Raw genomic sequence first — 14171 nt, forward strand, 5'->3', positions numbered from 1 at the left:
AGTCAGCGCATGGTTCACCATTCTTTCTCCCTCTGCCATGAAACCAGCAATGTTGCAGATGGAGGCAGCCTGGGTCCCGGAGTTAAGACCATGTGGGGTAGAGCCACAGTTGGTCCATAATGGACATATAGCATGAATGAGAAACAACACTGGGATGTGGTAAGACTCTGATATTTGGGGATTGTTTGTTTCTGCAGCAAAACCTGTCTTATCCTGACCAACTACATAGTAAGTGCCAAAACTAGGATTCAAATTTAAGTCCATTTAATATTCAAGCCCTGGGCATAGAAGAAATATGTTTGGCACAAAGTAGGCACACCATAAATATTTGTTGAAGGAAGGAATGCATGGTTGTTGCCCGGAACAGAACATGATACTTCAGATGTGATTGGATCCACATAAGAATCATTAGGAGTACAAATACTCTTTTTTATATCAAGTATTTGTTAATGAAGCTTAGAGTTCATTAGTGGTTTATTGTTTGTCTGTCAACCATACTTCTTTAACAAAAATGTATTGTCTACCTAACATGTACAAAATACAAAGTGAGATGTTGTCATGGATAATACCAAAATAGAGGTAAAAAAATTTCTTCCAGCTTTTCATACTTTTATGAGTGAGAGTCACACATTCAAAACCAGCTGTGTGTCATAAGACAATGTTGGAGATAGTGTGTTCTTGAATGCAGGCTGAATGTGGAACTGGGCAGCCATGATTTTCAGTTATTCATTCTACAAATGTATGTTCAGTATCAACAATAAATCGAGTGCTATATTTGCCCCTATAGGTAGAGATTAATCTGTATCATTTTATATTTTGTACCTGTTAGGTAGGTAGACAATATATTTTTGTTAAAGAAGTAAGTATGGTTGACAAACAAACATTGAGAGGCAAGTGCTAGGTATAGGGTCAAGAAGGTGGATAATTAGATAGACCTGGGATTGGGATTTTTCCAGATAGTTAAGTAGAAGAATAAAGAGAAATGGAATTGAGAGTGTTAAGCAAGGGAGCAATTGAAAAGATGTTTCTTTGTTTTTAAACTTCCTGGAGAAGGAAATGAGAACAAGATGAGACTGAGAAATTGGAGGTGGGATGGAGGTGTCATGAAGCTTAGTGCTTCTGATGCAATTTAAAAATATGCATTGATAAAGTTGAGAAATTATGCTCAGAGTTTGGAGTTTAAGATATCAATTTCAATTGATAACATCCGAGATGTGATCATCAAGAATACAGGATAGAAAAAATAGATAACAAGTAAAGATCACTGTGAGGCTTGAATACTTAAGCACATGTTTATATGTTGATAAGAAGAATCCATTAGCAAGGGAGAGAGTGTCAGTCAGTAGAAAACAAATGAAATACAGTACTCAAATTAGGTAATTTAAAGGAGAGACTATTTACAATGGTGTAGTTACAATATAGGGAATTGACAAGAGATTGTAGAGTACCCTGGGGCAAGAAACAGTGGAACAATTGCCTTCGATTTCAGGGAATGAGGGAAGGAAGCAATTACCAGAACCATGAAGGAGAGGGCTGTTTTGAGAGGACAATGACTTTGATAAAAAAAAAAAAAAAAAAAAAAAATAGCTAACCCAAGACTGAGGGGAAGAAGTAAGAGAAATAAATAATCCTATCTCAAACTCCTCCCTCTCCCAGATCCTGCTGGGGCTTCCTATTGGTCAAATAGTTCATCAGACTCCAGCCTCTTCCAGCACAAAGCAAGGCAGAGATAAAAACTTGCTGTGAGAGGCAGACAGAGGAATCCAGTGGAGGTTAGAGACACGGGTTAGAGAAGGGCAAACTGATAGTACAGATTTCTGACAAGATGGAAGGGGATGAGATCCACATGGGACTTAGATAGGAAACATAACTCCTTTATTATGAGAAAAGAAGACTAATAGAGGCTGGATTATATTAGCAAATTGTTTTATGGTTTCCATTTTGTCTATGAAGCATGCCACATGGAGGCAAGGGAGTTTTTGAAATGATGAATCATAAATCTAAGTTGCAAAGGGAGGAAAGTGGAGGCACGAAGGGACTCATCCGTATGGAAAAAGTGGGGGAGCTGATCGAGGACTGGGTGCCCTGATAAGGTATACTTGGACAAACTAGTTAGAAAGATGACAAGCCATGGGAAAGAGCAGGATCCTTCTGTACCCTTTCACATATAAGTATTAGAAACTAAACAGAAATTAGCTTAAAGTAAAAGGAATTTATTGGCTCATATAACTGGGAGGTCCAAGGGAAGAGATGACTTCAGACATAACTGGATTCATGGTTTGGAAGGGACTCTCAGTGTTCTCTTTCTTCATTTTCTAAGGTTCTTAGAGGTTGCCATTCCAAATTGTCTCTTGCAACAGATGGACTTCCTCCACGTAGCTTCAAATGGAAAAATGGCTACTGGCAGCTGAGCTCATCTACTGGCATCTTATGATCCTTTAGGAAGAGAGAGTCTTGCAGTATCCATAGATCAAAATTTTTGGAAGGGTTGAGAATGGCCTTTCAATTGAGCTTCAGTCCATCCTTTGAGCACTTATGTGCACTGAGAAGCATGCAATCTATTCTGTAGCCACAATATTATTTAGTCTTCATGACAACTGTGAGGCATTAAAGTGGATCTTCACTGCCTACCTCTCCACTGTCCATTCCCTTCCCCTTTCCTAGCAGTGCTCAGATTTCCTCTGGGGAAATAGGGGTTCTCCATTCCAAGTAAAATTGTGAAGAATGACAGGTTCCACTCTCAGGTGCAGGTGTAGCCATTAACTGGTTTAAGTTAGTCAGAGTCACCCACCTCCCTGGTCTTTCTTGGGATTTATTCTTTTTTTTTTTTATCCTCACCCAAGGACATTTTTGCATTTATCTTCAGATAGAGCGGGAGGGAGAGAGAGAGGAAGAGAGAGAGAGAGAGAAACATTGATGTGAGAGAGACACGTCAACTGGTTGCCATCCACACAACTCCAACATGGCTGGGGACAAACTGCAATCGAGGTACGTGCCCTTAGCGGGAACCGAACCCAGGACGCTCTGGTTCGTGGGCCGACGCTCTAACCGTTGAGCCCAGCCGGCCAGGGCTTGTGATTTATTCTTATGTAGTTCTTTTTAACTCATGTCCATAGACTTAAAGCTTTATACTACATAAATAAAAAGAAGTAAAATTACTTTAAAAATAACACATACTCATTGGGAGGAAGGTGTCAATGAGAGAAAAAGAAGAAACATCTGTAACAAAAATAAATTAATAAAAATAATTTTAAAAAATAAAAATAACACATACTCAATTTTTTCTATTATAAAATTATGTTCATTGTAGAAAATATAAATGGTTTATATCATTGATAGTTAGACTAAGTGTTTATGGTCATTTCTATAAATATTAAGCATCAGGTCTTTGACCGGAAGACAAATTCTTCATTATTTATTGTTCCATGAAAAAAATCACCTTGACTCTGACATTTTCAACTTGTATTACCTAATTTAGGAGCATCAGTCAAGATGAAAACAAAGATTACTTATATGAAAGCAGTCTCTCTCTTCCTGTTTCTTTCTCACATTCTCTCCTTAGATTTGTGTTTTTAGCATTTAACACAAAACAAGTTAAGCATAGTCCTTAAAAATCGCTTTTGGGTTTTTTTGCCTACAACATATTCATAATTTAGCAAGTATCAATGGGATAAATCTCTGCCCTTATAATCAAGAACCTATGATGCTGTTTGTTACAAAAATAGAGAGATGGAGAAATAGAAGAGTAAATAAGCATACAATGAATTCATTTACGTGGTTTCACATATTTAATCTTGCAAATCTAACTCATGACAATAAATGTATGAAAACAACACATTAAAAAACTTGTAATATAATAATAAACCATAAACACAGTGCTGCTGAAACTCAGCTCCACCACAGCCTCGGCTCTGGTTTGGATGTAACACAAGTGTTTTAAATCGCACTGGGTGGAGGCCCTGGCAGGAAGGAAGCATCGGATATTGCTGGAACATATCTTTGTTTGAGCAACAGCTAATAAGAAAGGTCACCATTATGCTTTGCTTTCAAACACTGTGTCTGTTTTGAAACTAGTTCTCAACATTTCATTACAAATACTGGTTTATAATCATTGAGGCGCACGAGGACATAGTATTAACCTTTTCTCTCCTAAGTGGAGAATAAAAACCAAAGTTTATGTTCTCACCACTATTTTGATCAGAATATATCAGTAAAAGATAAAATGACTTCCTATGTGTGGGCTCAAGATTCCTGGGTTTTTTTTAAAATAAAATTCCAATAGTGAATTGAAAGGAAATGTAGCCTTTGAAATTTTTTCCTGCAGTTTTAGTGTTATTTGCACTCTTGTTAAACTCATCACCGGTGTTTGAGAAGCAAAGCTTTCTGGACTTTGTTTCCTCACACTTTATTGCATTTCTTTCGTGGATCAAGTCAGTGGCGCTGAGATCCTAAGAAAGGGCTTAACATTTTTCTGTGCAAAGCGTTTACTGACAAATACGATGAGCTTCAGAAGGCCTCCTCCCAAGAAGGGCTGACACACAAAAAATAGTAAACGCAGTAATCGTGGCCATTTCTGCCACAACTCTGGGGGAGAGAGAGGAATCTATTAAATCTCTCCGTTTATATTTTTGGTTTTCCCTGTTGGCTAGGCTGTTGTATTCCCATGTCCGCAGCACGTTCCACTGTGGGAGCCTGGGGCTCTCAGAATAAACTTTGGGAAAGGCTGGGTCCACCCTCTGGGAGAAGAGAGCCAGAGGGAGGAAGGGGAGGGGGTAAAGGAAAAGGGAAGGGGACGGCTGTCTTCCTGTGTTTGGATGACCTTTCCTTATGTTTATCTGGAGGGACTGGGCAGCCACTCTGTGTTTGGTGACAGTCTGCCATGTTTCAGCATGTGATCCCTTTCTTAGCTTTATGTGGGTAAAAAAGTTTTACTGCTGCTGGAAGGATTAGATTTAAATTTTTTTTAAAAAGTGTACAAGTCTGCTAGGGGTGAGTGCTGAGAGAAACAAGACTGGGTAACTATGCACATGTCCCCGTGTCTAACGGGTTCCCCAAGGAGAAGGTCTAAGTGCCTCTTGGAGCCACTTGAAGAAGGGCCCACCTGAGCTTCTCTGCTGCTGAGAACTGGACTAGAGAGCGCCTTCCTTTTCCTGAATCCTTATCGTTTGGCATAATGGCCCTACCTTTGGGTATTCCATAATTTCTTGAATGAGTAAATAAATGAATGAATGAATGAGCAGAGTCACGGAGAGGTGACTAGGTAACAGGTGGTAGGGGCCCTGTAAAACCTCATTTATTTGCCAGTTCCTACTCTAAGGGCCCTGTGTAACCCCACTTCAAATAAACCGGTTTCGACCCTCCCTACCTCACATTCCTACAGAGTGAGTCACTTGTTTCTTCTGGGGGGTGAGACTGACGCCTCTGGTTTCCACCTTTCCTTCCATTTCAGTGTTGCTCTCTCACCCTGGCCTGGCCTTAGCTCAGTTATTTCCCCAGAGGGCTCTCCCTAGTGCCCTCCCGGTCCTCCACCCAAATTAGATCCCCCAGTAGACCTCTTATGGAGCTCCATTTTCTTCACTGCACTTAAGACAATTCCCATTTATATTCATGTGTGCAATTAAAGAGAGGGGGCCATATTTACTTTCTCATCACTGTACCTTCAGAACCTAGCACAGTACCTGGCATATAGTAAGCCAGTGTGTTTTACATGAATGAATGAGCAGATTAGTGAATAAATTATATTTGGAATGAGAATTCATACAAGTCTACTGAGTGGGGATGGAGAATAAAGGTCAGAGTCGGAAATCCCTACCCACGTGGGGCCTTGGACACTCATGAGTGCGAGGTTCTGGAGGAAGATGAGGTGGTTAGCAATCACAAGTGATGTGCATGCTGTCTTTGGAAGCTAGATAGCACTCGAGGCTCGTGGGAATACCAGTAATTCTCCCTTCTAGACCCCAAATAGAAACTTCTTCCATTTTTTCAGTAATAGAATTATTCTTGGTCATCAGGTATCCAAACCTCAGAAGAACTCTTGACTTTTTCCTTTTCCTCACATCACAATGCTTCTTGTTAGTTTCTTCCTTTCCATTCCCATGAGGGCCATTGGATTCAGTGTATTAGTCAAGTTTCTTTCTCTTATGAATTACAGAAATTCAACTTTAATTAGCCTAAAAGCAAAAACCATAAATGTATTGGATCATGTATCTGGGAAGTTGATGGAGACAGCTTTAGACACATCTAAATCCAGGGGTCAGATGACTGCTCAGGACGCCAACTCTCTCGCCATCTTCCTGCTAATACTAAAATGGACAACAGCTATGACCTCTGACTCACAGCTCCTCATAACCCCAGAGGACACTCTGATTGTACCCATGTGACCTCCTCAATCAGCCTTTGTTGGGGGGAGGAGTACAAGGCTCTGATTGGCCTGGGTAACATGCTTACCCTTGTAGCCCTTATATGGGGTGTGGTACAATCACAGAAAATGTCCTCAAGGAAAAGAGGAATTATGTTACCAGGATGAGCTGAGGAAGTGGTGCTAGATAACCAATAACAAAAGAATCTCTTCCTAAAATAGCTACCTGTGCCAGGCGCAATGGTAAGCTCTTTGCATACATGAGGCAGGATATACAGGAGAAATAGCTTGTGTTATGGAATCAGATTGCTTTGGTTTGAATCCTATCTTTTTCTTTTCTTAGCTATTATTTTAAACAAGCTAACCTCTCCGAGTCCAATTTTTTTGTGATCAAACAGTGATGTAAGGCATTTAATGGAATATTATTAAGCTTTAAAAAGGAAGGTAATTGTGAAACTCGTTACAACATGGATGAACCTTAAAGACACAGTGCTAAGTTAAACAAACTAGACGAAAAAGACATACATTATATGATTCCACTTGTATGAATGAAGTACCTAGAGACCAAATAGAAGGGTGGTTGCCAAAGGTTGGGGCTGGGAATGGAGAGTTATTTTTTAATGGATATGGGGTTGGAAAGGTGAAAAACATTCTGGAGAGGGGTGGTGGTGATGGTTGTGCAACAATGTGAACGCACTTAACTCCACTGAACTGTATACTTAAAAATGAGTGAAATGCTGAATTTTATGTTTTGTGTATTTTACCACAATAAAACGTTGGTGTAAGGATTAAATGAGACAACAGGAATAAACATGAACATTATTGTTCTCATAATAATCCTTAGAATGAGGCATTACTTCCATTTTTATTGCTAATTAAATGGGGACTTGGAGGTTAAGTAACTGGCCCCAAACCCCATCTAGAAAGTGGCAGAGCCAGACTCAAACTCGATACTTGACCCCTGATCCCCTGTTGTTTTCCATTATTCTGTGTTTCTTTCCAGCACACTACTTGGTAGCTACTATTGTCTGATTAAAATTTTTTAATGAGTTATATCAAACTCCTGCTTAACAAAACATTAAAACTTCTGGTCCAAAGCCCAAATGCCTCCTCCCAGCACAATTCTCTTTGCAGTCTGAGCCCAGTTACTTTTCTGGTCTCATCTCAAGGTCCAGGCCCTGCTTTACCCTGCCCTCTGTGATCTACGTCCATAGAATATACTGGTTCTCCCACTGGGACAGTGTTGAAACTCTGCTCAACTTTCATTCAGCTCAAGATACAACTCCTGCAGAAAGCTTCACCACACTGACGGAACAGCATGGTCAGTTCTTCCCCTGAATGGCTATAGTGTTTATTATTTGATAATAATGCATAATGACTCGCTTTGGTAAAAGTTATCATTTCAGTTGTTCACGTCTTATCTCAACAGCAGACTACCAGCTCATGGACAGCAAGGATTGTGCCAGTTGCTTTAAATTTCTCTCGATGCCAGTTTAATGTTTTGCATTGAGCAGCAACTTGATAATAATTTCTTAATGACGCTGATGCAGGAAATAGAATTAATACTGGATTCTTTGCACAATCCTTACTTGGATTGAGGAAAAGCATGTATTATTTTCTTTCTTGTTAGAAAAGATATTGGAACTTTCCCTTGCAATTTTAGGTCAGTTCAGGACATAATGTTTCTTAGTCAGCATGGAAATAAAAAGATCGAGCCTGGTTTAAAAAACTGATCTGCTGATGGGCCTGTGTGAGAGGTAGGTGTCTCTTGCTGATTAAATTCTGAGAAACACAAGCAGGAAAAACCATTTATGAACCAACCAGAGACAAGGCAGTGGTTTTTTTGAGCACACCTCAAAAATATAAAAGGTCATCTGAGGTTCTGCAAATAGTGACTGCTGTGCAAATACTTCAGTCTGTACATGAGTCCTGGAAATGTTCATCATGGTGTAATCAAGGCCCATAAACCTTTCTAAATGACACTGTCCCTGACCCCCAGCCCCTGCTTAAAGGCTAGTCTTCTGTGGACCTTGTGAAGGATCTGCAGAAGTTCCCCAGGAAGAGAATCAAGGTCAAGGTGCTGGAAACAGCAGCCAGAGCTGATAGTCAGTCAAGTGTCCTAATGCAATAGTTCTGAGTGGTCATGGGGTTCATTCTGATTGATGTTCTTTAAATATTTTGAATTTCACAAAGAGAACAGCGCTGGAAGTGCAGGCAGCTCTGTGTGCTAGGAGCACAGAACCCCAATGAGAGAATGACAGAAGATGTGGCAGGACAGGTGAGGACCAGAACTTGAAGGAATTTAAGTCAGCCATTTGAGCAGATAAGCCACAGAAAATTGTTAAGAAGAGAAGTACTATGTAAATTTTCAAAAGATGAGAGAGACTAGTTAACTGGCTTTTATAATGGACCAGGTAAGCAATAAAGGTGACTTACACCGAAAACTTGGCAGTGCTCATGGATAGGAGACGGTGAATGTAAGAAATATATTTTAAGGTAAAATTAACTGGATATATGATTGGATGGAGACAGTGGGTGACAAGAGAAGTCAGATTCTGAAGTGTGAATTTTCTAACGGGTGGTACCTACCGAGAATAAACTGATGTTTCATGTTGATTTTCAACGGCTTCCCTCAGAGGTCAGGGAGTAAATTGTGGTTGCTCATACATAAGATACATGAGCAGAGCAGCTGAATGTGAAGTCGCTGGCAACTCTTGAAAAATGCGGTCACCCCCTCTGACCACATGTTGGTTCAGCAAGAATCTAGACTGGAACAACAACTCATTTAAAATTGCATGAGTCCATCTTACCATGACTGAAGGAGATACGGAGAATGCTCTGACGGCTGATGAGAACCATCAAAACCACAGCCGGGTGCCTTTGGACAGGGCTGTTTACCAATCAACACAGGGCATCTTCATTGCAGTAGGTGAGCCCTGGGTGTCATTGGGATTACTATAGTTTCTTCAGGTCTTTCTCTACCTACAAGGCAGTCAGGCTAAAAGAACTGTGGTGGGAATGGAGAGCATCCCAAGAGTCTAGGAAACCTCAGAGGAGAGACTGAGTTCTTTCCCTTGGATGGGACAGAGACTCACCCTGCTGAAACCTGTGTTCACAGAGAGGAAAAAAGGGATGTTTGTTTTATGATATCCATGTTGCATTCATCATACTCATGGTCACATCCATGGTCATATCCCTTAGGACCACCTTCTTTAATAGAGCATTAACTCTGCTTGTCTAAGTACAGAAAAATATGAGCCAATAAACAATTTGAAACATTAGTGAACTTTTTACATTTCTTAAATTTTCTTACTCAGGATTTCATTTTGAATGATATCTCTTCAAAGAGAGCAGCAATTTCTCCTTGCAATGAGGACCAAGACTATGATATCCTTATAGTTTTTAAAATAAACTGTTCTTTGGACCTGCAAAGAAGTATTCAGATGTCATAACCTGAAAATATCCTCAGAATTTTCCCACACTCGAACAAATCCCTAAACTGCCAAATGGATATGTACCAACATTTCCAGATCCCCCTGGGAACACATTTGAGAATGCTTAGTACCAAATAAAATGTTAGGGAAATATATCAAACTAAAAAAATAAGAGTTTACACTCAAAGTGCTCTTCTGTCGCAAGTAAAGCCTCTCCAGTATAACACGATTTTATGTATACACACAATATAATTATTCATATAATACAAATATCAGTCATAATTTAGCTTCCTTGCTTACAACTGAACATTTTTATTTCACTAAGATGTTTAAAACAACAAAACAAAAAAGTTGAACCTCTTTTTAGTTGCAAATATTCCTATTTGATGAACAAGAAACTCAATTATTTCTATTCTGAAAGAAAAATAAAGATAGAAAAATGTCTTCATTTCTTTTCCCCTCTGTCCCTCTGTTATACTTGTCTTAGCCACACCCAACACCAGAGTGAGCCCAACCAAATCATTCTTTTTTTTAAGATTCTTTAAAATTGATTTCTTTTAGAGAGAGAGAGGAGTGGCTGCCTCCTGCACGGCCCCTGCCCGGGATCCAGCCCGAAACCCAGGCCTGCGCCCTGACCCGGAATCGAGCTGGCGATTTTTCGGTGCACAGGAAGACGTCCGACCCACTGAGCCACGCTGGCCAGGGCCCAACCAAATCATCCATTACCTGCTCCTGAGCGGCTGAGCACTGATGAAGGGCGTCACTCAAACTGCAGGTAGATGCCGTTGTGAATTTTTGGGTGCCTCCTCATCTGCAGGACAATCTGATAAGCTTGCTGTTCTACTTTCCATAACAAGTATTGCATACCTTCACTGTCCTCAAACATCTTCTCCTCCACGCCTTAAACAAATTACTTCGGATAACATTTCCTACAGAAAATATAAGCAAATCATGAGCAAAAACCCTAAAGGTATTTGATAATGGAGCATGAAGTGATTATAAAGGTTGGCCATAAAAGTAAATACACAACAGTAACCAAGTAAATGAGAAAAACAAAAACAACTGGGGCAATAGAGCCCTCTCAGTAATCAAATTCTAAAGTTAAATTAATTAAATAACATGGAATTATTGCTGGAATAGACAATGCATCAGTGGCACAGACCACTGATGAAACTATATATAAGAATATAATATAAGATAAGCTAAAGGTACCATTTCAAAACACTGAGAAAAAGTAGTCTTTAAGAAATGATTTTAGGCCCTGGCCGGTTTGGCTCAGCAGTTAGAGCGTCCGCCCGCGGACCAGAGAGTCCCAGGTTCGGTTCCCGCTAAGGGCAAGTACCTCAGTTGCAGTTTGTCCTCTGCCCCGTTTGGGGTCGTGTGGGTGGCAACCAGTTGATGTGTCTCTCTCACATTGATGTTTCTCCCTCTCTCTTCTTCCCTCTCTCCCTCCTGCTCTATCTCAAGATAAATGCAAAAAAAAAAGTGTCCTTGGGTGAGGATTAAAAAAAAAAAAGATCTTAGAAGAATTGCTGATCCATTTGGAAAAAAGTAAAGTTTTATCTCTACTTCTCACCAATGTAAAAAAAAAAAGGATAACACTTTTAAAGCTGTATGTTAAATATAAAACAAAATTATAAAAGTACTAAAAGGAAATATGGGAGAGTGCTATTAACTTTCATAATAGGAAAAGCCTTACAAAGCAAGACTTAACACCAAGAAATACGCAAACAAATGAAAATGGACAAATTGACTATCATTTGGCATGCACACTGACCTAGCCTTTAAGGAAGTCAATCTGGCAATATCTATTAAAACATTCCTATCTTTTCATTTCCATGATCCCCTTTCTTTAAAATATTCACATATGGCCCTGGCCAGTTTGGCTCAGCGGTTAGAGCGTCAGCCTGTGGTCCGGAGAGACCCGGGTTCGGTTCCCGCTAAGGGCACATACTTCGGTTGCAGTTTGTCCCCGGCCCTGGTTGGTCGTGCGGGTGGCAGCCACTCGATGTGTCCCTTCACGTCGATGTTTCTCACTCTCTCTCCCTTCCTCTCTCTCCCTCCCACTCTATCTGTACAAAAAATGGAAAAAATATCCTCGGGTGAGGATTAAAAAAAAATAAAATAAAATATTCACATATGTACACCAGTGTTTCTTGTAGCGCTATTTGAAATTGTAAAAAATTAGAAACACTCTCACTGTCCTACAGTAGATAAATGCTTTAAGTAAATCACAGTAGATTCATACACTAGAAAGCCACACACTTTTCTAAAGAATGAGGCAGGTAGATAACACTGTACTGACATAAAAATACCTTCTATGGAGAGAGGTAGAGAAAAAAGTCAAGTTTCAGGACAATAGAGTATGTATGATCACATTTACAAAAAAACAAAACCAAAAACCGACTGTGTGTATGTGTGTGTGTGCATACAATTTGAATACATAGAAATGCTTTTTCAGAAAACGCATTGAACTGCTAATTCCCAATGCTCCTCTGAGCTGGGAAACGGGATTTGAATAGATGGCAGGTCCGAAGGAGGGATTTTAGTTTAGTTTCTTTTTTTCTTCTTTAGAAACAAAGGCCAAGTTTATTTGTTCATTTGTTGCATTTGAAGTACTCCTCCATGACATCTTTTGCTTGAGACTCTGCCACAGTCCTTAACTACCTCAGAACTGTAGCCATCCACTTTCCTGGGTTTTCCTTCTCTGTCATTTTACAGAGGCAGACCCATTCTCCTAGTTCCTTGTCCTCGACCTTAATTAGGTTGATCTGGTGTTCAGTACAAAGGGCCTCTGCCAGCTTGACCACATGGGTTCATCGCGGTTAATGCAAGCACACAAGCGGGGCTTGGCGCCTGCCTGAGGCTTTGGCAGCTTCAGGAATTCCCTGCACTGGGCCATGGTGGATGAGGGTGGTCTTCAGCACCTCCTGTAGAGCAGTATTGACGTCTATCACACCTCCAGCAGCAATGCCTTTCTTGGCCATGGCAGTGAGTTATGGCGAGAAAGTTCTTTTTTTCCTTACCCGAGGACATTTTTGCATTTATCTTCAGATAGAGTGGGAGGGAGAGAGGGAGGAAGAGAAACACTGATGCAAGAGACACACCCAGTGGTTGTCACCCACACAACCCCAACTGGGGCCAGGGACAAACTGCAACCGAGGTACGAGGTACGTGCCCTTAGCGGGAACCGAACCCGGGTCTCTGTGGGCTGCCAGCCGATGCTCTAAGCTCTAACTGCTGAGCCAAACCGGCCAGGGCTAGAGCTGAATCTTGATGCACCCAAGCCTCTGCCTGCGGGCAGCTCTGCAGCAGGGAAAGTGGAATTTTAGCTTTTACTGTACCCACCTCTGCCTTGTTTGAATGTGTTACATTTGGCATATAATCTAGCATACTTTTGTAGTTTAATTAAAATTAAATGGAAAAAATAGAAAAGATCAAAGTCCATCCTGCATAGTGAAGGCAAACATTGTTTCAATTGTATGTGTATAGAGCACATACTGGGTCATAATGTAAAATATTTTCTTATAGGGAGCTGTGCTTTTTATTTTTATTTAAAAAATATTTTTATTGATTTTTTAGAGAGAGATACATGATGTGAGAGTGTAACATCTGTTGGCTGCCTCCTGCCTGCCTCCTACTGGGGATCAAGCCAGCAACCCCAGCACAGCATGTGCCCTGATGGGGAATTCAACTGGCAACCCCTCTGTGCACAGGACAAAACCCAAGCAGCTAAGTCCCACCAGCCAGGACTGGAGCTGTGTGTGTGTGTTTTTAACTTTTGTTGTTGTTGTTGTTGTTAATCCTCACCCGAGGATATTTTTCCATTGATTTCCAGATAGCGTGGAAAGGAGGAAGGGAGAGAGAGAGAGAGAAAAACATCTATGTGACCCAGATGGGGATCGAACCTGCAACCCAGGCACGTGCCCTTGACTGGGAATCCAACCCCAGACCCTTTGGTCCCAGGGTCGACGCTCTAACCGCTGAGCCAAACTGGCCAGGGCCAGAGCGATGTTTTAAAATATATATTTTTAAAGTAATTTTGCTCTTATGAGTTCATTATATTAGCTTCTAAACATGCCCTAGTATCTTCTATCTCTGAAAGTTCTCTCTGAGTTTCACATGTCTATCCAGCTCTTGTCTTGTTGACTCAGGATTGTGAAATGTGGTCTACTTCTGACGGTTCACTGACGTACTGCCCAGACGCTTCTCAATACACTCCACTCTGGTTCTGCCGCACACCCCCACTAATAACACCCAACTGATAATGGTTTTTCCTAGTATATAAAACATTTTCATATAGGTTATGATAAATTTCCCTTCCCTTCAAAAAACAAAACAAAACAAAACAAGACACTAGAATACAGGGAAGAAAGGTA

General features: G+C 40.6%; 1 pseudogene; it reads right to left on the bottom strand.

Moving 5' to 3' along the window:
• Nucleotides 1–12389: 12389 nt before the first annotated feature.
• LOC118627209 lies at nt 12390–12779 on the bottom strand (annotated as a pseudogene).
• Nucleotides 12780–14171: the final 1392 nt, after the last annotated feature.

Source organism: Molossus molossus, unplaced genomic scaffold, assembly GCF_014108415.1.
Source record: "Molossus molossus isolate mMolMol1 unplaced genomic scaffold, mMolMol1.p scaffold_m16_p_12, whole genome shotgun sequence".
Classification (NCBI taxonomy): Eukaryota; Metazoa; Chordata; class Mammalia; order Chiroptera; family Molossidae; genus Molossus; species Molossus molossus.